The sequence below is a fragment of the Opisthorchis viverrini genome (assembly GCF_000715545.1).
Source record: "Opisthorchis viverrini unplaced genomic scaffold opera_v5_340, whole genome shotgun sequence".
Taxonomy (NCBI): domain Eukaryota; kingdom Metazoa; phylum Platyhelminthes; class Trematoda; order Opisthorchiida; family Opisthorchiidae; genus Opisthorchis; species Opisthorchis viverrini.
In genome coordinates this window covers 477,510-485,374 of record NW_008751999.1, presented here as the reverse complement: position 1 = coordinate 485,374, position 7,865 = coordinate 477,510, and positions in this window count along the sequence as shown.

The window sequence follows — 7,865 nt, the reverse complement described above, 5'->3', positions numbered from 1 at the left end:
TATCTCCGAATCATTAGTCTGGTCTGGTGGGAACACCGGATTTGCAATGTTCAGAAGCGTCAGATGGTCCTGGGAAGAAAGAATCCTCCCCCGATAGATGAAGTATTCACGCTTCATAGGTTACGCTTGTTAGGACATGTACTCTGCATGCCAGAAGACCGTCTGCTTGCAGAGCTCTTTTAGACCAGCCCTGTACTGAGTGGAAGCGATCGAGGTTGAAAACGCAAAAACACTAACCAGTAAACTTAGTCGGGCAGACAACTGAAGCCACCCTGGATAGGGACCCCGGGACTCCACTCACCAATTTTTATTGAAACTGAAAAAATGGTCCAATCGCGCCGTCAGTGGCGCTAAGGCATCAAACCTATCGCCTTCAATGCTTAGCTATCCGATTCCCGGACCAACTGAACATGCTATCGCCTCCATGGCTTGGCCATATCTCCTACTACCTGGTGATTGGAACTGTAACTGCTGCAACCAATGTGCATGGTACATGGTTTATAGCTGACAAGTTGACTGATTGATTCGAGTGCTATTTGTAGGTGTCATAGTTGTTCGTGGGTTGGTTGCCCAGAGCTAGACAAGAGGACGATTAGTTTTGGAGGAAAAGCATTTAGTTCAAAAGCCTGGCCGCAAGGCAGTGGTGTTTGGCAGAAAATACAAGTGCATTACCACTTCTAAAGAACAAGTCGCCACACATTTAAACCCCTAACCTTGGGAGCCAGGGACTGTGTTGGTCAGACGCCTAACCATTAATCAAACGGGTATGGAGACTCTGAGTGGCGCGGACGCCATCTAGTATAACTCAATGTGTCACGGTGGCATACGAACCGTCACACTACGGTAAAGTACAGTCCCTTTGTGACGGTGTGGACCGATATTCGTTGCTGTCGTGATTAGAGAGCAGTAAGATATCGAGTCCGAAATTAAATTACCTGTTCATGATCTCACAATAAACACTTGACACAGCGAGCACTTGTCTGGTAAACCTTCCTAATTCACCACGAGCATATGGCTACCATTCAGCCGCATTGAGGCAATCTATGTCAACCGACCTGATTGTACTGTCATGTTTTCGTTTTTCGCTCTACTCTCATGAAACTGCCCCGAAAAGAAAACTTTTGAATCTCATCAAAGTGGTCTGTTCTACACGATAAAAACCTTTAAGTGAACCATACGCAAAAGCAACGCACTGTTGAAGTAATCGTTCCTACGCCTCGTGCGATTACCCTTGCTCCGGAAGTGATTCTTCCTGCTTAAGTTATAATCCTTCCACTCGAATCTGACATGGTATAACCCAGTTTCCATACTGGGTGTCACAGTTCGTAATCTCCAAAGAGATTTATTCGCGGGAGATGGGTTGTCAACATTGCTTTCAGGATAGGTTGACTTTCGGTGGGAACACTAGAATCAACTGTTAAAGCAGCTAATCTAAATGGCAGGCAGCACACGCTCTGACCACATCATCAATTTGAATAACGTGCGCGTATCTAGACAAGGACGCCATCAGACTGCCGGTACCGTTCAATGCAACACTAAATACGACCAAACCTGGAATACAGGACGACCTAAGCATGTCCTCAAACTGAGAATGGGATAAACTGTTGGGCCCAATTGATTGCGTAAAGTTCTATGAATCCCAATTAGTTTAATACCGCAAATACAAAAAACCTCCAGAGCCATATTGAAGCGTTTCCGTAACTCTATGGACAATGGAGACAGTAATTTATAATATCTTACCTGTGACATCCTTTCAGCGTCTAGCTGCCATGCAACCCAAAAGAAGCACGAGATGAGATAGTGCCTAAACAAAACCAGTCGAGATGCAGAGATCGGTTTCGAACAACAGAATTTCCGGTCAGAAAGTTTGCGACCTTTAACAGTGAGCTATCTCGAACTGACCCTAAAATTACACATACAAATGTCGTAATCCCAGCAGGCCGTAGGCTCCTGAAGAACCATGAATTTTCGGACCATCTTGTTGCAAGAGGAATGGAAACATAAGTTAAAAGCGATGCCGGTGAACATTCTGAGAAGACAGCATCACAAGTTCTGCACAGCGACTATGAATGTGATGGGTGGAAATAAGCAAAAGGAGTTCTCCTGCGGTCTTCCAATAACGAGTATAGAAGCCCGTGGAGCAGTCTACCAGGAAATGAACCTTATCGTAGTGCCATGGTTCGTATATCATAACTTATTGAGCTGCACTGGATGCTCGTGCAGCATCCCAGCTTCTCCTATCAGGTTGGTCAATGGATGGAGGTTTAACAAACAGGTTGAAAATCAGAACAAGTGTGGTGGTTCCCATTTAAAGTTGGACCCCTCGAGGAGTCACAGGCCAACCATCACCGCTTTGTGGTTTGGTTACTGAGCCAAATGCTTTGACTGAAGACCCCAGCTGTCCTGTCTCGGTTTCCGCATCGTTATACTACCTCAACCCACATACAACCAGGCACGTTACAGAGGATGGTGCATTTTATAGCATTTGAATACCAGCACGTTTTACTGGTGTCATTACCAATGATGACGGTGAGCCAGATTAAGCATAGGTCATTTGCATTCGAAGAACAATCGAAACGTATAACGGTTTGTCCCATATCCTAAACGATCAACCGTTGGCAAAACATGTTTGCCCTAACTGACCAGTGCTGTGGTTTCTCGGGTCTTCGTGGTTATCAAGGTACCACCCACGTCGTCACGCCACAAGTGGACAATGGTGGTCCATAGAAAATATCTATTTGTGACTAACGGAAATACGGAAACTAGAAATCGAAATACAGTACTCAAAGAATTGCACAATACGTACATGCCAATGGAGTATATTTCATTTGTCCCCTCTCAAAATCCTCACTGGTTTTACCACAACACAAATAAAGACTGAAGAAGGAACTGCACCTTGGACGTGTCACAGACAAATAGAAGCAGGAAAGTAAACATCAGTATATACGAAAAATATGACATAGGAGGCACTTCAAGGGTGTCATCACAGACTGCTATGTACATGTGCCGAACAACAACTGCAAAGACTGCAATACCTCAGAGTTTCTCCAAATCCACGTATGATAAGCTCATTCGTTTTTCTTAAATTTTCCACCCTTTCGAGTGAATCGGACTTCACGCCATTCTTCCTCGGTGTCGTCGGCGTCTAGAGGAACACCGCTGGAGCGCCCCACAAGGGGCTCACGCACACCCACGGGCTCAGCATGTTTCGAGTTGCCTCTGTTAGCTTTTGATAATTTGGTACCCAGTCCTGGCAACAATCCGGGGACAGCCGACGTAGGGGGCGTTATGGTAGAGCCGGCTCCTGGTTTTGATTCTCTTTTCCCACTCACAACAGTGATCCATTGGTCCTCCATAGACTCGTGTTCGGAAAGTGTAACTGGCTACAACGAAACATAGAGACCAGAAAACAAGGTACCTCAGGGGATTCTGATTTTCTAGGGAGCGTTGACATGGGACTGGACTTTGTCAGGGATTTAGTTCCTGGGCGCTCGCTCTTCTTCGGGGCTGGACTGGGAAGATTACACGTCTTTTTCGACGTGTTTTCAGTTACGGGTTTCGGAAGCACAACAGCTTCAACGGGCTCTTGTTTCTTTTTCTCAGCAGAGCGCTTTTTCGTCTTCCCCTTGCTCACCTTCGACTTTTTTCCAAAGAACAAGCGATAAACCAGATAAGCCAAAAACAGAGTGGATACGGCAGCACCCGCTACGCATATTGAAGGATGCTGCTCCAAGTAAACCGTGATGTCACCCAGATTCATTCGCTGTCCTCTACAAGGAAGTTCCGACAGCCAGCAATCGGCCGAATTGCACTAGTCGCTGTGCCGCTGCAAATACTGAATACTGATTGGTCGAAACGGATGTCCCTCATGATCTAACAGTTCGTGAGATTCACGGATTGTTACACAAGATCGATGCTTTTCCCCGAGTTTCCCGGGTCGATTTTGCTCTTGTCGTTCAGCAGCTGTCGTTCACCTGAAAGGTACAAGTGAAAAAAGGTGTAGCACCGCTCTCTATGTTCTCGGCACACGGAAGTATGCGTGCCAGCACGAGGACACTCACAAAAGTGTTTAACAGTACTTTGAACTATGTTCCAGAAGGAGCGTGGACAACCGTATGAGGAAGTTTATTCCATGCAGCCACTACCCGAAATGAGAAAAAAGTTTGCTTAATGAATGTGTGCGCCCTGAGCATGAAAATCTTACCATGTCCCCCCGTGTGTTTGCTGGGCTAATGGCGTGATGTTTTGTACCTTTATTTTGTTTCCACTATAACATTACATATTTTGTCTATTGCATAATCGTTTTTTGTTTGAATAGGAAAAACCGCAAAATCGCGCACTTGTACAATTTCATACGACACAAAACCTGGTCACGCGCTTCGACTCTCTCCCGATTTCGCTCACGTTTGCAGCGGTCATTCGCGAGTCTCATGTGCTAACTCTGGTACCAAAACATTTCAGACCATCTTCGGAACCTACTATATGTGGGAACTAGACCAACGACGAACCATTTTAAGGAGAACAATTATTAGTGAGTCTGCTGCATCTGACCTCTTTCTTATTGTGTACCCAATCTAGCGTTATTATTTTTATTTCTTTGCCACACACTCCTGGAAAAGAAACTTATTGGGTAGGCAGACCACTATAATGGTGAAAAACCTGTTGGCCAAGCCCTGCCCAAACAGGGCGTAAGTAAGAAGTAGGTCCTCTCGGAGGCGACGATACTCCGGGAGAAACAGGTCGAGCACCGCGAGACGCGTTTCGTAGTCCACGGATTTGAGGCCGGCAACCATTTTCGCAGCTGCTCGCTTGACAAGCTCAATGGGGGTTAATTCTTTCGTGCGTCCTAAGTAGACAACGTGGCTGGCAGTCTCAAGGAGCGGTCTGACGTAAGCCCCATAGAATATTTGGAAGTCCATGCGAGCAATACGGGGAAGTTGCGCCAAATCACCCATAAAATGGCGAACGACTTTTGGTCCGGTATCTCATGGTTCAGTGAGAAAGACAGGTTTGAAGAGACCCACATACACATCAGGTACACATCACCAAGCCTCGTATTTGGATCGATGTTTGCCGCCTCTGCATACTGATTATGTGGGGAAAGCTGAAATTAAGATGGGTAGGCGTGATTTCTTTATACTTACATGCAGCCCTGACCTTCCGGATCGTCCTCATCTGCATCAATCTTCACCCTTTTGTGACGCAATGGCGATCCAAATTACACCACCCGGCGTGGTCTAGAATCTGTCCCCCATATCCATCGGAAGATGCTCAGGTCCACCTTTGAACATTTGAGCAACTCTCTTCTAGGCAACACTTCACAGTTCCCTTGCTGGCATGTGATTTTAACGCTCGCAAGACTGTAAAATTATACCCAGTGCATCGGGTTTGGTGGAAAATTTGCATCCACTCTGGAAAAGGTAGTTTAATAGAACGTTTGGACTCAGCATGCCGTGATGCCAATCAAATACAGTGCAGGTTAACAATCATTCCCGCTGGATTTAGTTGTCACCTACGAAAGACATTTTGTTGATCAAGTGTTAATCAAGTATATGTTGAGACACAACGACAGCTGCTTCCTTACCCTTGATTTCGTCTTTTCAAGTTAGCCTCCATGCTGGCTAACTATTTTCCCCACGCTACAAACATGGAGATTAGTGCTTCACCATTTTTTGCCTGTGCTTTCCGCTGAGACATATGAACAAACCCCGACGCAGGAAGCTTCCGCAAAAGCCTTGGCCCTCTGTGATATTCCTAGGATCCGTGAATCTGTTCCTCACCACTTGCGATGGTTGGTACAATGATTGATAGGGTGATTCACTCATCCCTCAGGAGAGAGACGGTTGCGCAAGCTCTACAACCGAGAGGGTGCACGGCTGGTAGTCGTCATTTGATTCGTATTCTACCCATCAGGGACACTTATATGAATGCAAGATTCAGAACATTTTGCGTAGGGTGGAAACCATTCCAAAATATAGGAGCCCAGGGTGTAGACTGCCAGAAGAGCTTTAAACTTTGGCGTGTAGATAGCTGCGCCAATCGCTCGGAGTATACTGATCAAAGGTGGAAGCCATTCCAAAATATAGGAGTCCAGGGTGTAGCCTGCCAGAAGAGCTCTCAACTTTGGCGTGTAGATAGTTGCGCCAATCGCTCGGAGTATACTGATCAACTCACTGCCATACTGCAGTGAGAAAACATTGCTGCGTGAAACTCAGTGTCCGTAATTCTAACATAAATGATCCACGCCATTATGCTCCTTATTGAGGCTGAGGTTGAAAGTGGCCCAGCTGAGTCACACCCTAAATGTGAGTGAGACGGGATTAGGATTAATCTGTCCAGAGAGGTCCGTATTTCGGCTAGTAAGGATCAGTCTGTTTTGGACACCTTCTTTAGCCAGTACACCGAAGACGACCATCACGCACGTTCGTGGATGTGCGCTGACTAGTCTCGACACAGTAGCCGTCGTTCCATAATCGAGTGAAGACTAACTAGCTGGTGTGCAGTCCAGAGCGTCTTCTGTACAGTATCTTCGAGTGAAGACTAGCTGGTGTGCAGTCCAGAGCGTCTTCTGTACAGTATCTTGTCGTTCGTGGTTGTGATTCTAAGTAGAAGTTGTTGGTTGTTTTTATGACGTTGTCGTCCTAGTGGATGTTCGCTGGTCGTGGTGAGGGTACAGTAAAAACTACATCCACCTGAATTTCTTGTGGCTGACCAGAACGTTTGGATAGTTTTTAACTGCACCTTCAAATGGTGAATAATTTCAATGAACATCGGGCCACTCAAATTGGTCACAATTAGTTTGATGCGGGTGAGCCTTTCGCACGGTTTCTTCTGACATTCCTGTTAGAGCAACCAAAGAGCATGGTCCGCCTCCTTCTGTAATTCCTCCTCCAAATAGTCATAGACTCACAGGACTGCGCGCATAATTCTTCCGCTATCTCCTGTAGGTAATTCTCCGTGCCCCGTTACGTCAACAGCTGATGTTTCCGTTTAAAGCGCAACTTACTTGCACGCGTAATTTCAACTCTCACCCAGTAAATCCAGACCAATTCGGTCCGCATCCCAGCAGCGAGCGCTCGCGTTAAAGCTGGCGATGCATTGCCTACCACATTACGTAATGGACTGTTTCCCGGGTAGAACCCCATGTTTTTGTGCATATGTGGCATCCCGCTCATTTTCAGGAAAATCTCTGAAGCTGCCGCGTTGTTTCACCGCAACGTTAACCGCTTGAGAGACCAGTGCAGGCGTGAACAGTATCAATTATCTTGGGCCACGCAATCACGTTTGACTGATAGGCACAAAATGTTTTGCCTGAATGATGGCTTGTTTTCTCTCAGCCAGACGTGTGAATGGGACAGTTTCGATGACCTAATTTGGAAGCAACCTTATGCGTGGCAACTATGGAGCACCATGGTGCGTTCGTATACTCGCCACCCCTCCAATAGCACGGGTGTATCGCCCATCGCTGGTGGTTCCGAGCCTGGCCTTTAATTCAGGAAAACCAAAAAAGAGCAGCGTTGCTGTTTGTCTGTAGCTGGATTGGCCTTGTTCCGGTTGTCACTTGGCCCACAACACTAAGAAGTACAAGCGGACAACAGCTGTCCTCCCGTTTGTTCAAAAAAATAATATAAAAAACATCCATGCATGGGGTGGCCCGAGAGTACCTGTGAGGCTTACGGCTAACGTCGACGTGCAAGGTGTTGCCTCCCTCGTTTTAGTGGGGTCACACCAACCCTAGTCCACTTCATTGCTCAAACATAGTACGCATGTCCTTCCCTCTTGTCATCTAGAGCAATCATATGCACAAAATGCTAATAACTTATGATTTCCTGATTACAAGCAGTCACAGCTAGCACTTAATGGCT